The sequence below is a fragment of the Canis lupus genome, unplaced genomic scaffold (genome assembly GCF_011100685.1).
Source record: "Canis lupus familiaris isolate Mischka breed German Shepherd unplaced genomic scaffold, alternate assembly UU_Cfam_GSD_1.0 chrUn_S1974H2173, whole genome shotgun sequence".
Classification (NCBI taxonomy): Eukaryota; Metazoa; Chordata; class Mammalia; order Carnivora; family Canidae; genus Canis; species Canis lupus.
The window spans coordinates 18,512-30,014 of NW_023330844.1; the positions used below are offsets into that span (position 1 = coordinate 18,512).

Consider the following 11,503-nt stretch of genomic DNA (forward strand, 5'->3'; position numbering starts at 1 on the left):
TGTCTTCTATGTCACTTTTTCTCTCTTCTGCCTTATTTACCCTAGCTGTTAGAGCAACCAGTTTAGACTGCATCTCAGAGTATTTTAAAATTTGGCCTTATTAGATCTCATTTCTGCAGTAAGAGAATCTCTAGAGTCTTTTATGCTTTTTTTGAAGTCCAGCTAATCACTTTATAATTGTTATCCTGAATTCCATCTGATATTTTACTTAAATTCATATCCATTAGATCTGTGGCAGAGAATATTCCCTCTTGTTCTTACTTTTGTTGTGAATTCCTCCTTCTAGTCATTTTGTCCAGGGAAAAATGGCTGTATGAGTCAACAGAACTAAAATTTTCAACAATGACCCAAGCAAAATACACACTAGAAGAATCTGAAGAGGTTAGGAACCAGGAAAGAAAAGAAAAAAGACAAAGAAACACACACACACACACACACACACACAAAAAAAAAAAAAAGAAAAGAAAAGAAAAAAGGGGAGGAGAGAATATAACCTCACAGTGGAAAAAACAGGGTGATCCACTTGGTCCTGTGTATTTTGGTCTATATGTTAGAAGATACTAAATTCTAAAGTTATAAAGAAAACAAACAAATATATATATATATATTTTATAAATATATATTTATTATATATATTACATATATTTTATAAAAACGAAATTGAATAGAGTCAAAGGAAGCCAAAAATGAAAAACATATCTGTAACATGTAATTGTAAAATATGAAAGTTTAAAAAAAGATTTAAAAAGAAAAAGTGGATTAAAAAAACTAGTTGAAATGGGAAAAAAGAAAAAAAGTAAAATTTTGAACTGAAAGACCAACAAATCATAAGAGAAAACCTTGAGTTCTTTCTGTATATTATTTTACCCTCCCACTGGAGTTTTCCAGTCCTGGTTGGTCAGTAAACTTGCTGTTCCCGTGTTCTTTCAGCCAGTATTCTGGGGTCTGGGAGGTGTGCTGTGCTGGTTCTCAGGTGTCTGTGCCTGGGCAGAGTTGCCCACCCCTTGCCAGGGAGCTGGGCTCAGTATAAGCTGTTTGCTGTGTGTGGCTTTTGTTCCCTGAAGGCTTTCCACACCACTTCAGAGGGTGGAAATAAAAATGACTGGCCCCCATCTCCAACCCCAGAGCTGAAAGATCGTGGTGTGTGCCAAACTCTACAGACTGCTATGGTGCCCACCCACTCACATCCTCCAGGGGGAAGATGGAGGGACACTGATTTGTGTGATTTGCAGGGCTCTGGCAGGGAGAGCTCCCCCCGCTAGTGCATGCAACTGCACGCCCCCTCCTAGAGGAAGGAGAGGGTCATCCTGTTTCTGTCCATTGCAGGAGTGTTCACAGAGTGTTCATCTGGTTGAGTGTGCACCCGCTCTGCCTTTCCTGAAAGAAGACGGAGGGTTGCTGCGTTCCCATCCTTTTCAGGGGCCCAACACCCAGAGCAGTCACCCAAGCCAGCCTTGGTTCCTTGTTTAGGGCAAAACAAGCTGAGGGTCCCCTCCCTGGTTCAGTCATTTAAAGCTGTTTCCCTGCAGCAATGCTTGTAATTCCTGCCAGCTGAGACACTCCTGTTCTTTCTGCACTTCCAGGGATATTGATACCCCACTGTCCCACCTTTAATTCTGCCCCCACTTCACCACTGAGTATCTTTCAGGCAGGGAAGTCTCTCACAGGAGCATATTTCTAAAGGTCACAATTTTGAGCTCCAGGGTCACATCACTTTCCAGTACCAGCTTACATAGGCTCCTCCACACCCCCACACTATTTATCTTCCAGTATGGCCCCTCCGTTTCTCTTCTCCACACTCCTACCTTGCAAAAAATGGTCACTTTTTTATTTGTTTTTTTAAGATTTAGATTTATTTATTTACTTATGAGAGAGAGAGAGAGAGAGAGGCAGAGACATAGTGAGAGGGAGAAGCAAGCTCCATGACAGGAGCCCAATGTGGGACTCGATCCCGGGACTCCAGGATCGCGCCCTGGGCCAAAGGCAGGCGCCAAACCACTGAGCCACCCAGGGATCCCCTCACTTTTCTATTTGTATTGTTCCAGCCATTCTTTCCTTACATCTCAGGTTGAATACATAGTTTTCAGGATGATTTGAGAGTTATCTAGCTAAATAAGGGGACGAGATGAAAGGAAGATCCCTCCCCTTTTGCCATCTTGCCTCTTCCAATTAATTTAATTTAAATATAAAATTAAAAATGGATCTTCCAAACCAGGAAAAAAAATTACATTGGCTATTTGGGATGTTCTGTGGTCCCATATAAATTTTAGCATTATTTGTTTGCCTTCTGTGAAGAGTACTATTTGTATTTTGATTTGGATTGTGTTACATCTGTAGATTGCTTTGGGTAGTAAGGACATTTTGAAAATATTAATTCCTCTGATCCATAAGCAGGGCCTATCATTCCATTTGTTTTGTTTTCAGTTTCATTCATCAGTGTTTTATTGTTTTCAGAGTATAGGTTTTTTACCTCCTTGGTTAAATGCATTCTTAGCCTCGGCCCCGGCGCCCCGACTAGACTAGCGGGGGGAGGCAGAGGCGGTCTCGGGTCCCCTGTAGGCTCCGCGGAGGGCGGGCCTCTGTGTGGCAGGTCTGCGGGGGGCGTGGCGGGGGCGGGGCGGGAGCTTGCCCAGGCGCCTGAGCCCGAGCGTGACCTGAAGGGGGCCGGGGCGTGGCCGCAGGAGGAGCTGTGCGCAGATGCGGCGACCTGGGCACGGCAGGAGGTTGCGCGGCCGCGCCCCCAGTCCAGGCCCGCGGTTCCCCGCGGTTCCCCGCGCTCCAGGCTCGCGGCAGCGGCTCTGCAGGCCTCGGCCCCCGGCGCGCAGGTCAGCGTGGGCCCCGGGAGGCGTGACGGGCCCCGGGGTGGCTGTGCGAGAGGCATCTGGCCCTCGCTGGTGGCGCGGCGGGTGCCTGGGAGGGACCGGAGGGGGACAGTGAGTCTTGGGGGCCGCATGGAGGCGCCCCCGTGGCGAGCCCGGCGGACACCCTTTGGGCCGCCAGGGTGCCGGGCAGAGGGCTGCGCGGGGGAGGAGTGGTGGCACCTGTTCTCGGAGGGGGGCGGCGGCGGGGCCTCCTACGTGTCAGGTCAGGTCTCACAGGAGCGGCTCAGGGAGGGTGTGGGGCCCCTCCACCGGGGCTCGGGGAGGTGCCGCCGAACCCATCCGCGGCTGCTCAGAGGGGTTAGGATGCAGGCACCTTGCGATGTCAGGGCAGGGCCTTGGGGCGGTGGCTTGAGGGCCTGGGCTGCTGGGCCCCCCCAGGCCCCCCAAGGCCCTTGGCTGTTCCTCCTCCCCCCACCCCCTCCCCGCTCTCAGGTCCCTCCCTAAGCTCCCCAGCCTGGCCGGCAGCATGCCCCCCTCCCCCTTGGTCCCTTTCAGGTGAATATGGCTACCTCTGAAATTGTTGAATTTTGAAATCGTTCCCCTTTCTGCACATCCTGTCCAGTATTTGTGGTTTCCTGTCTGGCCAATGTTCCCCATTCTCACCGGTGTAAGGTGGGATTTCGTTGTGCTTTTGACGTGTGTTTCCCTGATGGAAATAACAGTGATGCGGCGCATTTTCTCATGGGCTTGTCGGCCACGTCGACGTCTTGCTCTGTGCCATTTCGGTTCGTGTCTTTTGCCCATTTCCGGATTGGATGGTTGGTTTCTCTGCTGTTGAGTTGAATGGGTTCTTTAGAGATCGTGGATGCTGGCCCTTTATCTGACGGGTCATTTGCACATAGCTTCTCCCATTCTGGAGGTTGTCTCTTGGTTTTGTTGAGTGTCTCTTTGGCTGTGCGGAAGCTTCTCATCCCGATGAAGTCCCAATAGTTCATCTTTGCTTTTGTTTTCTGGCCTTCACGGGTGTATCTTGCAAGAAGTTACTGTGGCCAAGTTCGGGAAGGACGTTGCCTGTGTTCTCCCCTAGGGTTTTGAGGGAATCTCATCTCACATTTACATCTTTCATCCATTTTGAGTTTTATCTCTGTGTATGGTGTGAGAGAATGGTCCAGTTTCATTCTTTTGCATGTGGCTGTCCAACGTTCCCAGCAGCCTTTAGTGAGGAGGCTGTCTTTTTTCCAGTGGATGGTCTCTCCTGCTTGGTCGAATATATGGTCCTGACCGTAGAGTTGAGGGTCCACTTCTGGATTTCTCTCTTCTGTCCCATTGATCCGTGTGTCTGTTTTTCTGCTAGTAGCACACTGTCTTGATGAGCACAGCCTTGTAGCACAACCTGAAGTCCGGCGTTGTGATGCCGCCAGCTGTGGTTTTCTTTTCTAATATTGCCCTGGGCATTCGGGGTCTTGTCTGATTCCACACTAATCTTCAGATGATTTGTGGCAACTCTCTGAAGGGAGCCTTTGGTATTTTTGATGATAGGGATTGCAATCAATGTGTAAATTGCCCTGGGTCAGTCACGTTGACATTTTCCCAATATATGAATTCTTCCAATCCAGGAGCAGGGGATAGTTTTCCATCTCTTAGTGTCCTCCTCAATTTCTTTCAGATGTGTTCCGTGGTTTTTCGGGTAGAGATCCTTTACCTCTTTGGTTAGGTGTATTCCTGGGTATCTCATGCTTTTGGGTGCAGTTGTCACTGGAACCGACTCCTTAATTTCTCTTTCTTCAGAGTCATCGTTGGCGTATAGAGAGGTGACTGATTTCTTGGCATAGATTTAGGATCCTGCCACGCTGCCGAATTTGCTGTATGAGTTCTACGATCTTGGGGTGGAGTCTTTTGGGTTTTCCGGGTACAGTACCATGCATGCCATCGGTGAAGAGGGCAAGTTTGACTACTTCTTTGCCAATGTGAATGCCTTTTATTTTTTCTGTCGCTTGATTGCTGAGGCCGAGATGTCTAGTAGTATGTTGAGAAGACGTGGTGAGGGTGGACATCCCTGTCTCTCGTTCCTGATGTTCGAAGAAAGGCTCCCAGTGTTTCCACATTGTGGATGATAATGAAAAAGCCACGGGCTTTTCGTAGATGGATTTGAAGATGCTGAGGGACGTTCCCTCTATCCCTGTACTCTGAAGGGTTTGGATCTGCCATGGATGCCGTATTTTGTCAAATGCTTCCTCTGCGTCTCTTGAGAGGATCATCTGGTTCTTGTTTTCTCTCTTGCAGATCTGATGAAGCCCATCGAGTGTTCTCCGAGTGCTGAAGCAGCCTTGCACCCTGGCGATTAACCCCACTGGGTCGTGGTGAGTAACTTCTTAATCATGTCCCGTCGGATCCTGTTGGCTCATATCTTGTGGAGAAGGTGTGCGTCCGCCTTAATCAGGGACATCGGTCCAGCATTGTCCCCTTTTGGGGTCTTGGGTTTTGGAGTTAAGGTGATGCTGGCCTCCAAGAACGAGCTTGGAAGTATTCCATCTCTTTCTATCTTTCGGAGCAGCTTTAGTAGCATAGGTAGTCTTTCTTCTTGAAGCGCTGGATAGAATTCCCCTGGGAAGCCATCTGGCCCTGGACTTTTGTGTCTTGGGAGGTTTGTGTGTTTGTTTATAGGTTTCTTTCTTATTGGAGGTCATTTTGCCAACATCGAGTGTAACTCCCCCAGTGTTCATCGCATCAAGTGCCCCCCTCTGTGCCCGTCACCCAGTCAACCCCGCCCCCCGCGTTCCTCCCTTTCTTCCACCCCTTGTTCATTTCCCAGGGTTAGGAGTCTCTCCTGTTCTGTCTCCTTTTCTGCCATCTCCCACTCATTTTTTTCTTCTTTCTCCTCTGTTCCCTTTCACTATTTTTTTCATACTCCCCAAAAGAACGAGACCATAGAATGTTTGTCCTTCGCCGACTGCCTTCTTTTTCTTTGACTCAGCCATAATACCCTCTGGTTCCATCCACATCGAAGCAAATGGTGGGTGTTTGTCGTTTCTGATGGCTGAGTAATCTTCCATCGTGTACAGAGACCACTCGCCCTCCTTATCCATTCATCTTTCGATGGGCACCGAGGCTCCTTCCGCAGTGTGGCTATCGTGGGCATTGCAACTCGAAACCTCAGGGTGCACGTGTCCCGGTGTTTCCCCGCATCTGTATCTTTGGGGTACATCTCCACCAGTGCACCCCCATGCTGGATCGCAGGGCAGATCCGTTGTTACCTCTCTGAGGCACCTGCACACGGTTTTCCAGGCGTGGCTGCATCAGGTCACATTCCCACCAGCAGTGCAAGAGGGTTCCCTTTTCGCCACATCCTCGCCGACCTTCGCTGTTTCCTATCTTGTTAACGTTCACCGCAGTCGCTGGTGTGTCAGGTGGGATCTCGTGGTGCTTTTGACCCATATCTCCCTGACGGCCAGTGATGCGGAGCATTGTCTCACGTGCTTGTCGGCCATGCCTAGTCTTCCTCTGTGACATTTCCATTCATGTCTCTTGCCCGTCTTCCGGATTGGATCGTTGGTCTCTTTGCTGTGGAGTTGCCGAAGTTCTTCAGAGATCTTGGATACTGGCCCTTTACCTGACAGGGTCATTTGCACATGTCTTCTCCCACTCTGTGGGTTGGCTTTGAGTTTTGTCGGGTGTTTCTTTTGCTGTGTGGAACCTGCTCATCTTGGTGAAGTCCCAGCAATCCTTTTCTTCGCTCTTGTTTCTCTGGCCTTCGTGGCTGATGTCATTTCTACGAAGTTGCTGTGGCCCAGTTCAAGAAGGGTGTTGTTGCCTTTGTCCTGCCCTAGGATTTTGATGGACTCTTGTCTTGCAAAATTGAGATCCTTCATCCATTTTGAGTTTATCCTTGTGTATGGTGTGAGAGGAATGGTCCAGTTTCATTCTTCTGCGTGTGGCTGTCCAGTGTTCCCAGCAGCATTTATTGAAGAGACTGTCTTTTCTTTTTCCCCGTGCATGGTCTTTCCTGCCTGGCTGAATATTAGTTGCCCATAGAGTTGAGGGTCCACCTCTGGATGCTCTCTTCTGTTCCATTGATCGGCGTGTCTGTTTTTGTGCCAGTATCCCACTGTCTTGCCCGTCACAGCTTCGTGGCACAACGTGAAATCCGGCATTGTGCTGCCCCCGCAGTGGTTTTCTTGGCGACTCTTCCCGTGGCCGTTCGGGGTCTTTTCGCATTCCACACCAGCCTTCAGAGGACTTGCTCCAGCTCTCTGAAGAGAGTCCGTGCTATTTCTGACAGGGATTGCATTAGTTGTGTATATTGCCCTGGGTCACGTTGACATTTTCCCCAATATCAATTCTTCCAACCCAGGAGCGTGGAACCCTTTTCCATCTCTTTGTGTCTTCCTCAGTTTCTTTCCGACGTGTTCCACAGTGTTTCAGGAAGCCACCCGGCCCTAGACTTTTGTGTCCTGGGAGGTCTTTGATGATGACTGCTTTAATTTCCTCCCTGGATATTGACCTGTTGGGGTTTTCTGTGTCTTCCTGTTCCGTTTTTGGTAGTTTGTGGTTTTCCGGAAATGCGTTCGTTTCTTCTCGATTGCCCAATTTATTGGCGTATAGCTGCTCAGGATGAGTTTTTCAGATCGCTTGTATTTCCTACGTGGTGGTGGTGATCTCTCCTTTCTCATTCGTGTTTTTGTTAATTGGAGTCTTTTCTCTCTTCTTTTAATAAGGCTGGCTTCATGGTTTTTCTCTCTCTTATTGGTTCTTTCAGAGGTCCACCACCTGGTTTTGTGGATGTGTTTCCTCAGTTCTTCTGCTCTCTATTTCATTGAGTTCTGCTCGAATTTTTATTAACCGTCGTCTTCTGCTGGGTGAAGGTTTCATTTGCTGGTCCTTCTCCAGCTCCTTTAGGTGCCAGGTTAGTTTTCGTGTTTGAGTTCTTTGCAGTGTTTTGATCGATGCTTGTATTGCGATGTCTTTCCCCTATTTGGGACCGCTTTTGCTGTATCCCAGAGATTCTGAACGGTTGGTCGTATCTTCGTTCTCATTGGTTTCCGTGAATTTTCTTAATTCTTCTCTAATGTCCTGGTTGACCCTTTCACCTTTTAGCAGGATGGTCCTTAACCTGCACGTGTTTGAAATCCTTGCAAACTTCTTGTGGTTGAGCTCTAGGTTCAGAGCATTATGGGCTGAAAATATGCAGGGGACGATCCCAAAGTTTTGGTATCGATTATGACCTGATTTGTGACCCAGTATGTGGTCTCTTCTGGACAAAGTTCCACGTGCAATTGAGAAGAATGTGAATTCAGTTGCATTTGCATGTAAAGTTCTGTAAATACCTGTGAGATCCACCTGGTCCACTGTATCCTTTAGTGCTCTTGTTTCTTTGGAGATGCTGTGCCTGGAAGACCTGTCAATTGCAGAAAGCGCCGTATTGGAGTCTCCAAGTAAAAGGGTATTATTATCTAAGTATGTCTTAACTTTGCTTAGCGATTGATTGATATCCGTGGCAACTCCCACATTCAGGGCATAGATACCCACGATCGTTAGTTAGGTCGTCTTGTTGGATAGATCCCTTACGTACGATCTAGTCTAGTGATTGTGTGAGGTTTCCCACATAGAGTGTCATGTCCTCTGTGAAGAGTGAGAGTTTGACTTCTTTGCCGATCCGGATGCCTTTTTTTTCTGTTTCGGAATGTCGCTGGGAAAGCGAGGACCACTACTATTCTGCCGAACGAGAGTGTTGAGGGTGGACACCCTGTCGTGTTCCTGACCTTAAGGGAAAAGCTCCAGGTTTTTCCCAATGAAGAGCACGTTACGTCTCTGGGTGTTTGTACCTGGGTGTTATGATAATTGAGGTTTTTTTCCCTGTATGCGTACCCAGCAGAAAGTTTCCATCATGAAAGGATGGTCTATTTGGTAAAATGCTTTTTCTGCATCTATTGAGAGAATCCTACGGTTCTCATCCTTTGTTTCATTAACGTGGAGAGGGAAGGAGAGACAGAACTGGAGGGATGGACAGACACAGGGAGGGGGACAAAGACAGGGAGGGAGAGATAGGGATGGGGAGGGAGAGACAGAGAGATGGTGAGGGAGAGACCGAGACAAGGAGGAAGAATGAGGAAGGGAGGGAGAGAGCCAGACATGGAAGGAGAGTCAGAGAGACAGGGAGGGAGAGACAGATTCAGAGAGACACCGAGAGCCCGGGAGGGATACACTGAGAGACAGGGAGGAAGAGTCAGAGAGAAAGGGAGGGAGACTGAGACACAGAGAGGGGAACACAGAGACAGGATGGAGAGAACGAGACGGAGTGAGAGACTGGGAGACACGAAGGGAGACACACAGAGACTGGCAGAGAGACAGAGACGCAAAGAGAGACAGAGACACAGGAAGGGAGAGTCGGCGAGACAGGGAGCGAGAGTCAGAGAGAGGGCGGGAGAGGAGACGGGGTGGGGGGCAGGGCGGGGACAGACTGAGATGGGGCAGCGGGGAGAGACAGACACAGACACAGGGAAGGAGAGTCAGAGAGACAGGGATGGAGAGACAGAGACAGCGAGGGAGATACAGAAAGACAGGCAGGGAGAGGCAGGGAAACAGGTAGGGAGACACCGAGAGCCTGGGAGGGAGAGACCGAGACACAGAGAGAAAGAGGGTGAGATCTAGACACCGTGGGAGAGACAGAGAGGGAGGGAGACCGAGAGACAGGGAGGGACAGACCCAGAGACAGGGAGGGAGAGACCGAGAGACCGGGAGGGACAGACCGAGAGACAGGCAGGGGGAGACAGAGAGACAGGGAGTGAGAGCCAGAGCCATGGAGGGAGACCGAGATACAGTGAGGTTGTCAGTGAGAGCCAGAGCCATGGAGGGAGACCGAGATACAGTGAGATACATGGAGGGAGACCGAGATTCTGGAGGTTGTCTGTTGGTTTTGTTGAGTGTCTCTTTGGCTGTGCGGAAGCTTCTCATCCCGATGAAGTCCCAATAGTTCATCTTTGCTTTTGTTTTCTGGCCTTCACGGGTGTATCTTGCAAGAAGTTACTGTGGCCAAGTTCGGGAAGGACGTTGCCTGTGTTCTCCCCTAGGGTTTTGAGGGAATCTCATCTCACATTTACATCTTTCATCCATTTTGAGTTTTATCTCTGTGTATGGTGTGAGAGAATGGTCCAGTTTCATTCTTTTGCATGTGGCTGTCCAACGTTCCCAGCAGCCTTTAGTGAGGAGGCTGTCTTTTTTCCAGTGGATGGTCTCTCCTGCTTGGTCGAATATATGGTCCTGACCGTAGAGTTGAGGGTCCACTTCTGGATTTCTCTCTTCTGTCCCATTGATCCGTGTGTCTGTTTTTCTGCTAGTAGCACACTGTCTTGATGAGCACAGCCTTGTAGCACAACCTGAAGTCCGGCGTTGTGATGCCGCCAGCTGTGGTTTTCTTTTCTAATATTGCCCTGGGCATTCGGGGTCTTGTCTGATTCCACACTAATCTTCAGATGATTTGTGGCGACTCTCTGAAGGGAGCCTTTGGTATTTTTGATGATAGGGATTGCAATCAATGTGTAAATTGCCCTGGGTCAGTCACGTTGACATTTTCCCAATATATGAATTCTTCCAATCCAGGAGCAGGGGATAGTTTTCCATCTCTTAGTGTCCTCCTCAATTTCTTTCAGATGTGTTCCGTGGTTTTTCGGGTAGAGATCCTATACCTCTTTGGTTAGGTGTATTCCTGGGTATCTCATGCTTTTGGGTGCAGTTGTCACTGGAACCGACTCCTTAATTTCTCTTTCTTCAGAGTCATCGTTGGCGTATAGAGAGGTGACTGATTTCTTGGCATAGATTTAGGATCCTGCCACGCTGCCGAATTTGCTGTATGAGTTCTACGATCTTGGGGTGGAGTCTTTTGGGTTTTCCGGGTACAGTACCATGCATGCCATCGGTGAAGAGGGCAAGTTTGACTACTTCTTTGCCAATGTGAATGCCTTTTATTTTTTCTGTCGCTTGATTGCTGAGGCCGAGATGTCTAGTAGTATGTTGAGAAGACGTGGTGAGGGTGGACATCCCTGTCTCTCGTTCCTGATGTTCGAAGAAAGGCTCCCAGTGTTTCCACATTGTGGATGATAATTTGCCACGGGCTTTTCGTAGATGGATTTGAAGATGCTGAGGGACGTTCCCTCTATCCCTGTACTCTGAAGGGTTTGGATCTGCCATGGATGCCGTATTTTGTCAAATGCTTCCTCTGCGTCTCTTGAGAGGATCATCTGGTTCTTGTTTTCTCTCTTGCAGATCTGATGAAGCCCATCGAGTGTTCTCCGAGTGCTGAAGCAGCCTTGCACCCTGGCGATTAACCCCACTGGGTCGTGGTGAGTAACTTCTTAATCATGTCCCGTCGGATCCTGTTGGCTCATATCTTGTGGAGAAGGTGTGCGTCCGCCTTAATCAGGGACATCGGTCCAGCATTGTCCCCTTTTGGGGTCTTGGGTTTTGGAGTTAAGGTGATGCTGGCCTCCAAGAACGAGCTTGGAAGTATTCCATCTCTTTCTATCTTTCGGAGCAGCTTTAGTAGCATAGGTAGTCTTTCTTCTTGAAGCGCTGGATAGAATTCCCCTGGGAAGCCATCTGGCCCTGGACTTTTGTGTCTTGGGAGGTTTGTGTGTTTGTTTATAGGTTTCTTTCTTATTGGAGGTCATTTTGCCAACATCGAGTGT

At 48.9% G+C, this 11,503-nt stretch overlaps 1 long non-coding RNA gene across 1 annotated transcript; it reads left to right on the forward strand.

The window, feature by feature from the left end:
• Positions 1 to 2,738: 2,738 nt before the first annotated feature.
• LOC119878845 lies at positions 2,739 to 11,160 on the forward strand. Its single transcript, XR_005387188.1, has 3 exons — positions 2,739 to 2,825; positions 5,106 to 5,182; positions 11,082 to 11,160. It is a non-coding gene; the product is annotated as an uncharacterized LOC119878845 (long non-coding RNA).
• Positions 11,161 to 11,503: the final 343 nt, after the last annotated feature.